Source organism: Typopeltis vanoorti, chromosome 19 (genome assembly GCF_054136105.1).
Source record: "Typopeltis vanoorti isolate ZY-2024b chromosome 19, IOZ_Tvanoo_1.0, whole genome shotgun sequence".
NCBI lineage: Eukaryota > Metazoa > Arthropoda > Arachnida > Uropygi > Thelyphonidae > Typopeltis > Typopeltis vanoorti.
In genome coordinates this window covers 98,040,303-98,057,239 of record NC_143567.1, presented here as the reverse complement: position 1 = coordinate 98,057,239, position 16,937 = coordinate 98,040,303, and the positions used below count along the sequence as shown (strand labels likewise).

The following is a 16,937-nucleotide window of genomic DNA, read 5'->3' as shown; positions in this document are numbered from 1 at the left end:
CCCCGTTTTCACCAGGAAACCAGAGTGAACAGCGAAAAGTCAGCTACTGGAACAAATCCTAAAGCACACCTTAACTCAACATCACCAGAGTTCAAGATCGGTATTATCAACATAAGAAGCCTGAATGGCAAAGAAATGGAGTTAGCTGAGGAATTGTATAAGTAGCAGATGCATAATAGGGATGATTGAAACAAAAAAGACAAAAACTGGTGAGATCTTTCTGAGCCATAAATACAAAACGTTATATTCAGGCAATGACAGTCAACGAAAAGGAGTAGCCATAGTAGTCAACACAAAACATGAGGTTAATCTTCTTGAATGGCAGGCTATATCAAGTAGAGTGATGTGGACAAATATCAGAATGGGGAACTGGGCAATGAGAGTTATTGCCATATAGTAGAAGAATTTCGTTGAATTACCCTTGACTGATCAGTCAATCTCCTTTCATACTGCACCTTTTCTTTATTTACCATGTTTGTACTTAATACATATCATGGATCTGATTGCCACCAACTATGTCTTGTACTTCCTCCATAACATTTTCTTTTCCAAAACAGCTTATTTGATTTCACTGTTCATCCATTTCACTCTTACTCTATTTTCCTGCTTAACCCTTGAATTCCAGTGCACTGTGAACATGTTTTCTGCACATCTCATCTACGCACTGTATTGATGCCAATTGACTACAGAGCTTCTCATAATTACCTGCCTTATATTCCACCTATATCCCTTTTTTTTTTGGCAGTAACCTTTTCTTGTTTCACCACTTCTCAAACAATGGCAGTATTAATACATCATTAACAACTACATGCTGTGAAATTATCACCAAATCCAAAACACTAAAGCCTCTAGCTGCATTGGTCACATGCTGCTTAAGATAATTATCTCTCAGAAATTCAACATACTTACTCTCCTTGTTTCCATACACTATCTCCTCCTCCTTCCATTCTGTGTTGCTGTAATTAAAGTCTCCCATTGGGATCATGTTTTTACATGCCTAAGCATTTCACAATGTTTAGGCAAATTGGTTGGGCCTAAATTAAGTTGAAATTAACTATCCTGTTAATTTCAACTTCACACCACATTTTTCACCTTCATATTCTTCTGGAAAAACTGTATGTCCTTATATTTCTGTTTCCTACATCACATCATCCTCAGACACCTGTTTCACTTATACTGATTATCTTTGGCTGTGCTGACTCAATGCTACAAACTCAGCTCTCTTATTTTGAATACTCCTTAGATATGTATACGAACATAACAATAACTGCATCTTTGAGGCCATTCTACCAACTCCAACATTCTCTAGTCTAATTGCTATACCATTCTCTCTCTCTCTCCAGTCTGACTCCTCCCATTTCCTTGATCCTGACTCTGATTGCCATTCATACTTCACTTTGTTCTGCCTCAACCACATCTTCAACCTCATATCCACTTCCTCCCGTTGTACAACCTGTTTGGCTGTGATATCCTGCCTCGCACGCACCCTTTGATCATTAATGACATTAACATCTTGATTCTGTACCTTTTTCAACAAATAATAGACTTTCTAAATGTCCAACACCAAACCCATTTAAATGCACCTGTTGTAGAAGGTCCTAAGTTTTAATTGGAGAGGCATTGCAAATCTTTAAAATGAGGAGGAAGAATGGCTCATGTACTGTTTTTGAAACTGTGAATAAGATTTGAAGTAAAAACTGTAATTGTGTAAGTGGATAGACAAAAGAATTGAACTGTCCTGATGTGATTCTGCAATGCATAAAGCTATAATGCAATGAATGGAAGGAAAATCAACTAACCAGACAAGCTTAAAGATCTGAAAAAAAGACTGTTGGATAGAAGACTCCTAAGATCTCTATGACAGACTTAGTTGAATGATCTGGAAAACGTGTAGGCAGTTGGTTGTATTAAAACATTTCTGAGTCTTGTATCCTGAGAATGATATCAGTGGCCTAACAACTGTTTTGAACTGTTCATTTTATCAGATACTAGGCAGAAATCTAGAATATCTCAACATTATGCTGGAAACTTATGAATTTTTGTACTCTTTATTGTTGTGCAAATCATAAGGAAGAAAGAGATTAAAAGCTTCAGTTTATGAAAATAAAGCATAATAAATATTCATCATCAGTTTATATCACATAGGCAAAAAATCTGTGCCTTGAAAACTTCAAACTAATCTGAAGAAAAGAGCTTACAACAGCTGATGAGAATTTTATTTCTATAAAATTTTTGCCGAAGTATTGAGTATTGTCAGTAATCAATTCAAATTAATCAAGGAGGACATGACAAAACAAAGATTCAACTATGAAAATATGTGGCTCACAGGTCAATGACAGAGGCACAGTCTAAAATATTTGTAGGTCCTAATAACATTTTTGATCAAGTTAATTAAAATAATCATCATCAAATTCCTGACTTGTACCCTCAAGGGATGTAGAGGATATGATAGTACTACATGAAAAATTGACATCATTACTAACTTCCTATCTACATAACTGGTAATTAGCTTACGGAATTAACAACGCATATAAAGGATATTAATTAAAGGCAACTTTAACGAATAACTTCAATATTTCGGCAACGTCACGTTGCCATCTTCAGGAACATAAAAATATGGTGTATGCATGCAGGCACTAACAAAAGCAAATGAGGAAGAAGGAAAGAAACTAATATTGTTCCTAAAGTCCTAATGGTGCCCTCTGGCAGGCTTATTGGGTTGTCTTGGCCGTTGGGCTGAAGTTCTCATAATGTAAGTCTCCATAATTTGTGGTAGTTTCATGCACCCAAATTTGTTGGGATTTGAAATGTTTTTTAGAGCTGGTGATGATTCCTTGAATAATCTTTCGTACTTAAACTTGCTGCAGTGTATTATTTTAGTTTTCTTCCAACGAATTCTATGGTGGGTATCTAACGCATGGTCTGCCAGCCCAGAGTGGCTGTACTGGTGAAATCGGATGTAGTCTTTGTGTTCTGAAATCCTGATATTTGCTGTCCTGCCTGTTTGGCCAAAGTAGGACAATTTGTATCTGCAAGGGACCTGGTATACACCAGGTAGGTCTAGGGGAAGTGGTTGGTCTGGTAGAGTGGATAAGGGATGCCAACTTTTTATATGGTATAACAAGAAGTCATGTCATATTTTTTGAGGATATTGGTTATTTTCTGAGAGGTGCCCTGGTTGTAGGGGATAGTGATAGATTTGACGTAATCTTTATTGTGGGGGGGGAGAGGTTGTGGTTCACTGGTTTTAGTATTTTTTGGATTTTTGGGGGTTATAGCCATTGGCTAAGAAAGTATTGAGGATGTGGTTTAGTTCAGTGGTTTGGGCATCGTCATCTGAGCAGATTAAATTTGCCCTGTTGTATAGTGTTTTTATAACCCCGTATTGTTGTGGGGGAGGGGGGATTGCTGGTGAATGTATCTGCCTGTATTTGCCTAAACAGAGAAAACCAAAGATCCATCAAGCTGGCGAGTGATTAAAGTGTCTAGGAATGGGAGGGTGTTGTTTTCCTCTTTTTCTAAGGTGAACTGGACTCTGGGGTGTTTGTTGTTTAAGTGTGTTAGGAAGGAGTGGAGTGTATCTGCGCCATGTGTCGAAGCCAAATAGTGGGTTTTTGTGGGGTGGAGTTTAAGGCTTTCTCTTCAAAGGTCTCCATAAAGAAATTGGTTAAGGGTGGGGGGAAAGTGGTGAACCCATGGATGTCCCTTCTATCTGTTTGTAGAATTTTCCTTGCCAAACGAAATAGCCTGAGTTCATTGTGAACTGAAATAGGGCTGAGATATCAGGAGGAAACTTGGCTTGGATGAGCTCTAGGGTTTCTTTGAGTGGGACGTTAGTGAATAGGGAGGAGATGTCAAAACTGACCATTATGTCAGTGTATTGGAGTGAGAGGTTTTTCTATACTGGCTTTAAAGTGGGCTGAGTTTTTTTATGTGTGGTGGTGCGTTGAAAGTATAGTGTGTGAGCGTTTGGGCCAAATGTTTGGCTAATTTATATGTGGGGGAATCGATGCCACCCACTATGAGATGTAATGGCACATTTTGTTTATGTATTTTTGGGAGTTCATATAATTGGGGGGGGGGGTCTAGAGTTATAAGGTTTTAGTTTGTTAGTGACTTCCAGAGGCCAAGAAGTGGCTTTCTTAAGGAGTCTGTGGAGAGTTCAAATCTGAGAGCTGGTAGGATTATATTCAATAGGGAGGTAGGTGGTATGGTCTAGTACTAAAGCTTTAAGCTTACCTTTGTAGTCCTTTTCATTGAGCGCCACAGTGGCGTTTCCCTTATCCGCTTTGGTGATTACTATTTTTTTGTTTTTCTTCATTTCTAGTAGAGCTGCATATTTGTCTTTGGATAAGTTGGTTTTTGGAGGTTTTGTTTTGGTAAGAACACCGGCTACATCCAGTCTGACGTTGTTGGCGATATGGTTAGGAAGGTTGCAAATCCCACATTCTATTTGGATCATGATTTACTCAGCAGGTATTCTTTTAGGAGCTAAGGCGAAATTAATTAATATCCTTTATATGTGTTGTTAATTCCGTAAGCTAATTACCAGTTATGTATGACCAAGAAAATTGTAGATAGGAATTCTAGTATCCTTGCTACTAGAATTATCTACAATTTTCCTCCAAATCAGTCTGTTACTTGTCAAGACTCCAACATTATTAGATCTTATATTTCTATCGTCTAAGGCACTTTGTACATCAATCCACCTACATCTTTGATCCTAACTCATGGTCTTCTCTGGGTCATTTTCCTGCCAACCTGGCAGAGAACACTTATTTTGCTAATCTTTCCTTTTTCCCATTTTCTTCCCATTCTGTTCAAGTGACCATACCACCTGAGATTAGCTCTGCTAACGCATTCCTGGATGCTGACAATGTAAATTCTTTCCTAATATCCTCATTTTTAATATGATATTGCCATTGATGCCATCTGTTCATGCCTCTAATCTTTCTCAGGACTCTCATATCTGCAGTCTTTAGTCTTTGGTCAGGTGTTTTACTTATGAACAGCTCTCAGATCCATAAGTTAAAACTGGTTTGAACACTGTCTTGTATACAGCTTATGTAGTGTTCTGACTAATTTCTCTCTTATTCCATATGAATTTATTCATTTGACTTTCTACCATACCAGCTTCGTTGATTCCATTGTCTATTTCCATATTTAATTAATTTACCATCTTCACTAAAAATTGTGCCTAATTAGCTGAAATGTTTTATTTGTTCCACAGGTTCCCCATTCAAAACTCAGTTGACATTTTCAATGATTCTCATTATTTTCATGGTCTTTGTCTTTATTGCTGATCTTCATACCATATCTATTACAACAGTTATTCAATTTAGTCAGGGATTATTGCAAACTTGTAGTGTTTTTTTTCCTCCTGAACATTCGGTAGCAACCTGTACTGTACAGATCCAGAAGATAATCATAATATAACAATCTAAACTGTATAATTCCAGAAGAATCTTAGTACGTGAGGACTTTAGCAGAGTTTATTGTAGTTTTTATTTTATTTTTGTTTATTTTATTTATTTATATTTTTTTTTCACTTGAGGGCAGGCTAAGAAAAAAGATTAGTTAACAACGTAGATGTAATTTACTTGTATAGAGTGCAACAGCATGTAGCTTGTTCTTATACACATGTATCTTTCTGAAAATGATCTCAATATAGGGGTCGAAACGTAAAGTTATTATTTTATTATTAATCAGTAAAATAATCTTTTCAACACGTGTGTTTTGTGTCCCTAAATTCATCAATATGATTATAGCGGATTTATTTAGGAGTATAACATCGTCTGGCAAAGAGTTGACATTAACATCTCCAATTCTGATATCATGTTTAATACCACTTTCCTTCATAATGTGATCATTTAGATAATGAATAACAGAGAGGATAATGTACATCCTTGTCTCACATCAGATTTAACATTAAACCATCTTCCTTCATTTCTAACTGCTGATTTACAACTCAAATAAAGACTAAGTATTGCTCGATATAATGCCCAATTGACACCACATAACTGTAACGTATTGAATAGCTTTTCTCTTCACCTTGTCATATGCCTTTTCCAGATCGACAAAACTTAAATACAGATCTTTGTTATATTCCCATGCTTGCTCAACTATTTGTCGTAAAGTGAAGATCTGATCCTGACAGCCTCTATTTGGCCTGAATCCAGCTTGTTCTTCACCAAACTTTTCTGCCACAATTCTCCTCAACCGTTTCTCAAGTATACTGGCATAAATCTTGCCCAGAACACTCAGAAGAGAAAACTGAATGTGAGAATTACAGAGGTATTTATTTCTCTTTTTATATATGGGTACTATTACAGCTCTACTCCAATCATTAGGAATTCGTTCCTCTGTCCAGGCCTTCTGAACAATGCAGTTTAGCCACTGTAAGATTTTAATACTACCATACTTAAGCATTTCTGATCGAATATCATCTACTCCTGCTGCCTTTCCATATTTCAAGCCTTTCATGGCGTTTTCTACTTCAAGTAAGTACGGATATGTATTCTTGACTATATGCCTGTTGAGTGTTTTTTACCACTGTGCTATCACTGCTTGTTTCATTTAGCAATTTTTCAAAGTAATTACTCCATACTTCAAGGATATCTTTTTCTCCCATTTTCATGTCACCTTTATCATCTCTAATTCCTTTTACATTCCTCCATTTCTAAGCTTCAACAACCTCCAAAATATCTTACCACCTTCTTGATATTTATTTTCTATGTTCATGCCAAAGTTTCAAAGTAATTGCTCCATACTTCAAGGATATCTTTTTCTCCCGTTTTCATTTCACCTTTATCATCTCTAACTCCTTTTACAGCACCCTTTCCTCCATTCCTAAGCTTCTTTAACAACCTCCAGAATATTTTGCCACTTTCTTGATATTTATTTTCTATATTCTTGCCAAAGTCCTCCCATGACTTTTGTTTAGCTAGTTTTACAAAGTGTTTAGCTTTCTTACATTTGTCTGTGTATTTTCTAAGAGCACAAGCTAACTTATTTGCCAGGAACTTTTGATATGCTTTCTTCTTTTCCTTCACTGCCTCTTTAACTTCCTGTGTCCACCATGAAGTTCTAATTTTTCTATCCTTGTAGACAACCTCACCACATGCCTCTCTGGCTGAATCAGTCAAGGTTTGGTTTTTGTTCTCAAACTCTTTCATTTTTTTTTCCAATAATCTTTGTGTATTTTAGTCTACAGTTCACATCTGAGAGCTGCTCAACTTTTATTCGCTTATTTAGAACTTTCTTACATGTCATTCTTTTCAATATGAAATTCAATTTTATCCTGCTCAAGACTAAATAGTGATCACTTCCAATTTCAAATCCTCTGTACATTCTGGTGTCCTGCACCAGGGAGAAAACATCATTATCAACAATAACATAGTCAATGAGACTTTTCTCATTCCTTGCCCTCTTTTCTCCATGTGAATTTGTGCACATTTTTATGTTGGAACATAATGTTAGTAATAACCAGTCCATTTCCTGAGAAGAAATCCAACAGGTATTTGCCATTATTATTAGCTTTGCCATTTTCTCCAAATTTTCCCAAAACATTTTTGTATGTCTGTCCGATAATCACTTCCTACTCTGCTATTTAGATCCCTAACAAGGACCACCTTTTCCTTTTTCATTGTGTCAGTAGCTTTCTCTAGAGCCTCAATAAATTCCTCCGTTTCTACCTTAGTAGAACCTTCTTTGGGCCCATAGGCACAAATAAGTCTCGTTGTCCAGTTCCCCATTATGATATTTGCCCACATCACTCTTAGACTGCCTGCCATTCAAGATTGGCCTCTTATTTTGTTGATCAATATTTAATTAATTAACTGGACCAACTAGTTTCGCCACACTTATCTGTTGGCTTCTTCAGGGCACTAACATATAGGTTTAAACACTCTCACAATTATGCGTAACTGCAAAACTGACAAGAATAAAAACTGACTAGAATAATTACAAATGAAATAGTATCGAACGTGAGTGAAACACGTATCGCGTGTACAAGATCAGCTAGCTGTTGCTGAGGAACCTTCTGTAGTTTGTATTAAAGTTCATTTCTTCCGTTTTTAAGGCTCTGATTAGGGTTTTCCATATCTCTGGCAGTATTAGGCCTTGATTTCTGTTAAGGTTCACAGTAGAACGGGCGACTGTGGCTGCTTCTTTGAACATTCTTGAATGGTAATCTTCCTCTAAGTAGGGGGAACAGCTTTTGTCCCACTCGATGACATGGTTAGTTGTGGAGAAATGAGACGATAGCCCAGAAATGTCCTGTCTGTTGTTTTTGACATAGCCAATGTGCTCCTTTTGCCTGATTTCGAGGCTTATTTTGTGTTGAATACTATGGCTATTCCTTTTCCTTGATTGTTTGCCTGAATATAACATTTTGTATTTATTGCTCAGAAAGATCTCACCAGTTTTTGTCTTTTTTTGTTTCAGTTACCTATTATGTCGATCTGGTACTTATCTAATTCCTCAGCTAGCTCCATTTCTTTGCCATTCAGGCCTCTTATGTTAATAGTACCGATCTTTAACTCTGGTGATGTTGAGTTAAGGTGTGCTTTCAGATTTGTTCCAGTAGCTGACTTTTCGCTCTTTGCCCTGATTCCCTGGCAAAAACAATGGGGGCCTTGTTTGACCGGGCAACATCCCAGTCGGCATGAAATTTGTCATGTTGTACCATCATTTTGTATATTGATTTAAGCCAATAAGAATACAATTTGGTCAGCTAAATCCCAAATTGCCAGCCCATCCCCTTTCATTCAGTATCCAGGTAGATACCCAACAGGGTGCACCACGAGAAGGTGAGGATTGGACATTAGGTCAGAAGCCCCGTTCGGTTCTCTGCATTCCTTTAAAGGCTATGTGGAGGTCTCCTCTCAGATATACAGCTTTGACCCTTAAGCACCCCTTAATTAAAATAATAATATAATAAAACTGTTGTCTAATGAGATGTATGGAGAACAATTTCCACAAATGGAGGATAACTTCAGTCCATAATTTCAGGCGAAGGTGATTAAGTATTGTTCCACAGCTTTCTTTTTCAGTTGGTCTTTGAGAAAACTGCTTTTGCATAGGAAAAGATCCACTATTTGGAGGAGATAGCATGTTCCAGAGATTGTTCCTACTTGTGGAATTTAATGCAGTCAAGATGCTTATTGCAATGAACAGCCACAGATCTGCTAGTTTGGCCAAATTAATCTTAATACACAGTTGCAAGCAATTTGATAAACACTGAGGGAGACTAATGGCAGAAGTTCTTCCTTTGCAGAGCCTAGAAAGAAAGAAAGTTTGTTGATCAGACAAAAGTCACATTGGCAATTCCTGATAACCCCTTAATATAAGGATGTTGCAATGTGGTTGACAACTTCTTAGGAGCAGAATTAGATTCCATCAGCTACAGCAAGCTGAACATGTCATCTCTGTCAAACATGGGATCCTTTAGAAAAAGATTAAGGTCCTGCAAAAGTCAACTTATTATAGAACAATTGTGCAAAGAAAGCTGTAAAACCTTATTTCATTACTCCAATCTTAATAGAAATTTATTGAAGTTATTATTATTAACATCTGACCTCCATGGAGTCAGAGACTGATTGTGGGAGCCACACACTATTGCACAAAAAGCTCATCCAACCATGCCTTAAACTGATTCAATGTGTCTACACTCACAACACACCCAGGCAATGCATTCCACTCACCAACCACTCCATTTAAAGAACCCACTCCTCTGCTCACACCCTCCTTATACAATTTTTGGAAATGGCCTCTTTTCTATCCCCCCCTTCCTCATTCTTTGAAAAATCTCTTCCATGTCAACCTGATTACCTCTGACTAGCTTATGTTTCAATCATTTCCTTCTCCTCATTCTATATTCACAAGGCTTTGCAATTTACATTCTCTCAATCTGTGCTTGTATTCCACATTCCAAAGATCTATCTTAATATCATTAATATACAAATTAAACAACAGCAGTCCCAAAACCCTGTGGCACACCACTAGTGACCTATTCTGTAACCTACTTCTCACCTGTCTCTCTATTACCTTCATTACAACTCTAGATATACAGATTGGCCTATAATTTATAACCATAGCCTTATCACCTCCTTTATGCAGTGGAACAATTTTAACTTCTTTCCACTCCCTTGGAACCTGTGCTGTTGTGAGAATCTTATTAAACAGGCATGCCAATACTACTGCCAATTCCCTAGAATGTTCCCTTAAGATATGTGGTGATATGTCATCACATTCTATCACCTTATTTACATCAAGGTTATTTATTTCCTCAAATACCTACTGCTCACTCACAATTAAACCATCCTCTCCTGTGTCCTCTACACTCAAGTTTCTCATGATTTCACCTTGATGAGGATGAATCAACACCCTTATAAATTGATCTCTGAATATCTCAACAGTGTCTTCTACAGCAGTTGCCATTCTACCATTTTTATCCATTAACATCATCTTACCATAAGCTTCATACAAGTAGAAGAAAGAATGTCACATATCTAAATAACTCTCTATTTGACAATTTCTGCTCATACTGCACTTTTGTTTTCCTTACTGAGTCACTCTCCTGGCTAGTTCTTTATACTTTTCAAGTAACTGATCATTATCACTATTCATCTTGTACTGCCTACAAAGTGCTTTCAGATTTCATATTAAGTCTCTCATTCATCCATTTTACACCTACTTTATTCATCCTTTTGATCTTCAGAATACATTCACACATTGATGCTGTTATGTATTTCTTTGTCAGTTCCCAAGCAGCATTTATTTTCTTACCGCTCAACTCCTCATTCCATGCTATATCTTCAAGCTGTCTCCTGAGCTTGTCATAATCACTAGCCTTGTACTTCCACATATGTCCTTTTCTCACAGAAGTCTGCATATGGCTAGCCATAACCCAGGTGATCACTTCATGATCACTCTTACCGACTGGAGGAAAGTGTAAAACCCCAATCACAATTACATCTTCTGATGAAATTATCGATCCTCGCATGCCCTTTGTTACCTGCTGCCTGAGATAGTGGTCTCAAGAAATTCATTTTCTTTATTCCCAAATGCTATCTCTTCATTCCAATCTGTACTCCATAATTAAAATTGCCCGTAACGATTATCCTTCCTTTGTTCACTAACATAAGTTGTTTATACATTTCTTCATCACCACCCTCCAAATTCCCTGGCCTATAGCAACATCCAACTAAATGTCTTCCTGTCAACCTCCACCTCACGCCACACTACCTCATAACATTGCCACCATTTCCCTCTTTCATGTCTACCTTATGCGAACATAATTCCCCTGCTATCATCAGCACTCCCCCTTCCTTCTTGTCCTTTCTATTCTCACAAAAATCACTGTATCCTTCCATTTCTATTCCTGCTAAAATATAATCTTCATTCAGCCATGTTTCGTTTATTCCAATGATTTTGGAGCGAATAAACTCAATCAGTAAGACCATTTCATTTCCCTTATTTTTGATACTTCTGGCATTTATAACATTTTTATTGTGATATTGTTGGCATAGCACCAATGTGACAAACAATAGTGGCAAAGACCACATTGTCTGGCAATTTGAATTTGCAGGATTTTATTTAGTGCTGTGTATGAAATGAATTCACCGAGAAAATTCAAGAATATATGGAAGGTGATTGAAACTGGAGAGAGACAAAGAGAGTATATATTAAGTGTTTCAAAAATGAGTGTTTGTTAGGTAATGAGAATGCAGCAAATACTGATGGTATGATGGAAAATGATGTTATTAATGTTGAACGTGCAGCCATGAAACAGAGGAGAATGAAATGGACATTAATAAAGAAATGGCCTGCATAAATGTTATTCTTCATATGATAAAGCGTAAAATTGAAAAATTGCAGAAGCAGCATGAGATTGGCAGGGCTTTTGAAAAGAGAAAGAAGCAAGTGACCTGAAGGAATGATAAAGACAGACCGAACAAACAAGAAAAACAAGTTGAGGAAAAAATTATGTATGGAGACTCAGTGATCATAGGAGTACTTAACTAAAGTGTGACAAAATCCTGTTTCCCAGGTGCGAAAATTCACAATATTAGCCAACCATCAGTATGCAAAAAAGGTAAATCGAAGAAAATTATTTTCTTGGTTGGTACAAATGATTTGAGAGGTGAGAAGTATTCTATGAGGGAGGATAGTAAAGGAGTTGTTAGAAGAGGCAAAACTGAAGAGTGAGAAGGTGATGATTGTAAGTCTCCTACCGCACTATAATAGAGGCAATCTGAAGAGGAGGGCATGGTAGCCAATTATTCTATATGTAGATTGTGCAGAAGGGATGATGTAGAATTTATGGATCTGTGGTCTCTGTTTGATGGAAAGAAGGATTTGTACAATGCTGATGGACTGCATCTAAAATGGTTTTGGTGTTAGGCGTCTGGAGAGAGCTTTGTTCACTGAACAATTCGGGAAAACTTAAGTGATGAGGGTGGAAGCGAGTGTGAGAATGACCAAGTGTGGAATCTAGTCTCTCATGCAAAAATATGGAATAGGGTAGTCATTTCAGGAAGTAAAGGTAGGTGGGAGGACTAAAGGGATGCTGCAGTTTCTATATATTAATGTCAGCAGTGTCAGGAACAAGAGAGTTTTAGGTATTGGTTAGTGCAATCTTGCCAGAAGTTATATGCATTAGTGAGACTTGGCTAACAGCAGATTATGATGTAGTTGCAAGGATTAAATGTCAAGAGTTTAGTATTTTCTCGGAAGATAGTGAAGATAGGATGGTGGACGAGTACTGCTAATGATAGTGTCGTGACGTTCTATTTTCATGTTATGTTCTAAATCCGCCATCTTGCTAAAAGTCACTTTCATAAAATAAAGGAAAACTAATTGCAAATTAATCACTGATCTAAGGGTAGAGAAATTTCTATTATACTGCGCCACTCTATCCTTAGATAAGTGTATATGAATTAGTAAGATTAATTCAAAATTAGTTAGCAGTCTTTTCACTCATTCAGGCCGATGGTATTTATTTTCTTTCCTTCTGGGATTCCCGCTAGATCCGAATTTTTGTGAACGGTGCAGTAAAAAGAAATTCAGGCAAACACAATATTTATATTAACAAACAAAACATTTAATATATGGTTATATAACAAAATACATGTATTCCACTTTTAAATATGATAACTCAGTCAAGCTAGTACATCAGGTCAAGTCATTCACAATAAATCAATCTTCCAAACTTTCACATACAATTTCACAGTTTCAGAATCACAAAGTTCCTATACTCAACTTATTACAATAGAAATTCGTATTTAAACAGTTTCCTTGTGTCTCTCAGCTACACTCTACGACTAACTCATAACAGGCACTAACCACGGTAGATATCATTTCAATGTCTATAGTTTCAACTCTCAGCCTCGATGGTAAGCTACAGTTAATGTTACAATCAGCGCAACGGAACTAATACTTAAATCTTCATACACTGAAATAAACTAATGTGACTGTCCTTACCAGAAATAATCTTCAGTACTTCCAATATTTTGTGAGCACACTTTCAATTTGTATTTATCATACTTGCGAAACACATTTATAAAAATTCTCCAAGGTTATAACTGAGCCTTATTAATCGCGCTTCAAAACTCCAGATAAAAACTATAAGGTACATTAATTATTCTTATTTTTCATTCATCAACTAGTTTAACTCCGTACAATTCCTTTTTTCGTAGTACAGAAATAAGTCGTAATTGTAGACTGACTGGATTTATTCAGAATTCTTCTTTGAATGTCCAGTTCTCTAATTATCCGATTACGGCAATAATTTCCTTTATTACTACGGCTGACTTTGCTTTCAGCCAACTATAAGATTCACTTATATAAAAAAATATCTACTCAACTCCTATCCTTAGGAATCTTCTAATTACTTCTACTTCTTTAGTTTACTTCCTTGCTACCTTATAGTTCCAAAGTTCCGTTCCGACCCTCACTTACTACTACGTATCTATTTTCTCTCTTCTCCACAAACGCTCCCTTCACACGCGCCCGTTTCTTTTCACGCGTCTCCATGACAACCGATAGACGTAAACATTCTCGCGAATGTTACATTACGCTATACAACTACATTGAGTTATTACATAACATTAAGCTTTCACAAAAGGAATAAATAGAATGATCGCATTTCAATAAATGCGCAGTTAAATTACGAACATAAGATTTTATAATACTGATATAACAATAAACAAAATAGCTTAATAATAATTAATACAGAATCTATTTACCATTAACACATTTCTTTGATTAAGCAATTAAATATTTGACATAATTAAGGTAGTTATATAATATCAATTATAATTTATGTTATTTACATCAAATAATATTTACACATATAGTTCTTGTGACGGAAAGTCATGTTGGATTCTGAATCAAACAACATTTATTCTATTTTCTACATAATTAGAATCCAACAATAGCAGATGAATTGCAGCCAAAAAAAAATGCCGCTTCTCCTCTTAAATTTCTCGAGCCACCCTCTGCTAGCTTTGAACACATCAGTATCAGCACTCGTACCAGGGTTTTTCTTTAACAGGTCATCATGTAATCGCCTCGCTTTTTCACTAACTGTTTCTCGTTTATCCAAATCAGCAACAATTTTTCTACTTCTTCAGTCGTCTGCAATCTTTGTTTAGTAAGAACTTTCACTCCTCTTGCAACATCAGCTCTCTTGATCGCCTCTTTATTTTTGAGTATTGTACATATCGTTGATTTCGCCATACCGAACTGCGTAGCAAGATTTGAGACATGAACGCCATTTTCATGTTTGGATATGATTTCTTTTTTCATCTCTATCATGGTTCTAACAACTTTTCACTTTACTGCTATAACTATTCTTCTCCGGCCCCATGGTAGCTTAATTAATAATAATTTATGAAAAAAAAAAAAAAAGAAAGAAAAGCACTGCAAATTTGAGCAAGTGTCTGCACTGAACGAAGGCTGCTGCGTAACTGACGCTTTCTCGCCTTATGGCTCAGCACGTGGTTGCCATTTGCCTGTTCGGAAACCAAAGCATTTTTTGTTTGGAAAATATGTTCAGGAACCGAATTGTTCGAGAAAAGATGAAAATTTTATAGAAATTCTCATTTAATTCACTGTGTACTTAAGTTTTTCTTTTCATTATCTGTGAGTTTATGGAAAATAAGTTTCTAGCATGTGCTTCTGAGATATTTTAGATTTCTCTCTCTTTGAGGTCTCTAATCGGAACTAACCATTCTTTTCCAAGTTCATGCTGAAGATCTGTATTGCACTGCTGTAAATTCTTGATCACTCTGAAACTTGTAAACATTTTTTGCCATGTGGCATAAGATAACAATGGATATTTCTCATTTTTCTGTTTTTAATTTCATCATCATCATCATTATTATTATTATTACATTTTCATGGAGACTTCAAAGCCATCACAGAAAATACAGCCTAATCTTGTATTCATTGTGTTTCTTGAACATTTTCAGGTATATAAGCAGCCATTCCATTGAATATCATATTTTTAATGGATACTATTGTACCCCAGGCAGGTGTTTACAGAACTTTAGGGATTGGATCCATGATTAATTTTTAGCAAAAATAAATAGTTTCTTTTAGCACTGTTCAACCATTCTGAAGATGTGGCAGCTTGTAAGATAGATAAATTCTGTGTTGTCTTAATAGAAGCTGCAAAATGTTTTAAGCCATTTTGCAGCTTCTATTAATATTTTAATATTCCAAAATTTTGACCAACTATTATATAAGCTTTATTGATGTTCATTCATTCTTAAAATTGATGTATGTTATTGTGTCAATAAAACATTTCTAAAAAGGTCTGGCAGCTTATGAGTGTTGTATAAGGATTTCTTTCTGACCTATAAATCTGTTTTAGAAATTACTCTTCATCTTGCTTCATCAGTACATATCGGGATTTGAGTACTCAATTACAAAAGCTCACTTGTTCATAATCTGCTTTTTCAAGGTACTGTATTTCTTGCAAATGGTGTAGATGTAACTACCCTCTATCCTAGCATTTTCCAAACAGTCATTTTAGGAACTCCAAGATGTGTGATATTTGCTGAGTACTTGTTCCAAGAACTGCATTTCATGATAAAAGAATGTTATTTTGAATTTGGTAACTAATATCATCTTTAGTTACAACACCAAATGGTCGTCCAAGTTCTTGCAGATATCAATGTGCATCAGTTAAAAAGTTGTTGAACAGGAATGGTATGATTTAAAAACTTTTGGTATTTCTAAATAGCAGCTCTTGTGTTGCCCTTACAAAAACCATAAATTAAGTTGATGCCAGCAAATGCACATAGTAAAATAAAACACAGTCAGTCCAGTAACACTTGATAAGTTTTGAGAAGGCTTGCAAAAACTAGACTATATAACTAATCTGTAATATATGTTAAATTCAGTTAAATTTAACACAATTCGGTTAAATGGTAACTGCAGCCAGTGCTCAGTTACCATTTAACTGAATTGTTAAATGACTATCTCCCTCTTTGGAAACTGACTCAAGATGATCCAATATCTAGAAACTTGATCTAAGCTTTAATTTTTGCTTAAAATCACTCAAGGAACCACCTCCTTAAAGTTTGGTAGATTCTTCCTAGAACACTATATAATGAAAGAATTAATGCAATACAATGAAACTAATACAATGAAAGAATGCAAGGGAAAGTAATGAGACTACCATAAAGATTCCAAAAAAGAGCTCTGGATTCAGTTGCTGATATAATAACATTACTGTACAATGTTGTTGTGAAACATCTTCTTAGCTTATTTCTATTTTTTTCTTTTTTTTATTCATTTATTAACTACCATAACAGCTTAAATGTCTATAATACATCATTCTGTAAGAAGTTGAGTTATTGGAAGTTTATTTTTGCACTTGGTTAGACTATAATAAATTTAGTTTAATCCTTTATTCAAGTGTAAGC

The 16,937-nt window shown here is 35.9% G+C and overlaps 1 protein-coding gene across 1 annotated transcript in view; it reads left to right on the top strand.

Moving 5' to 3' along the window:
- SCOT (Succinyl-CoA:3-ketoacid CoA transferase) overlaps positions 1-16,937 on the top strand; it is a 210,706-nt gene that overhangs the window by 88,775 nt on the left and 104,994 nt on the right. The window lies entirely within an intron of this gene.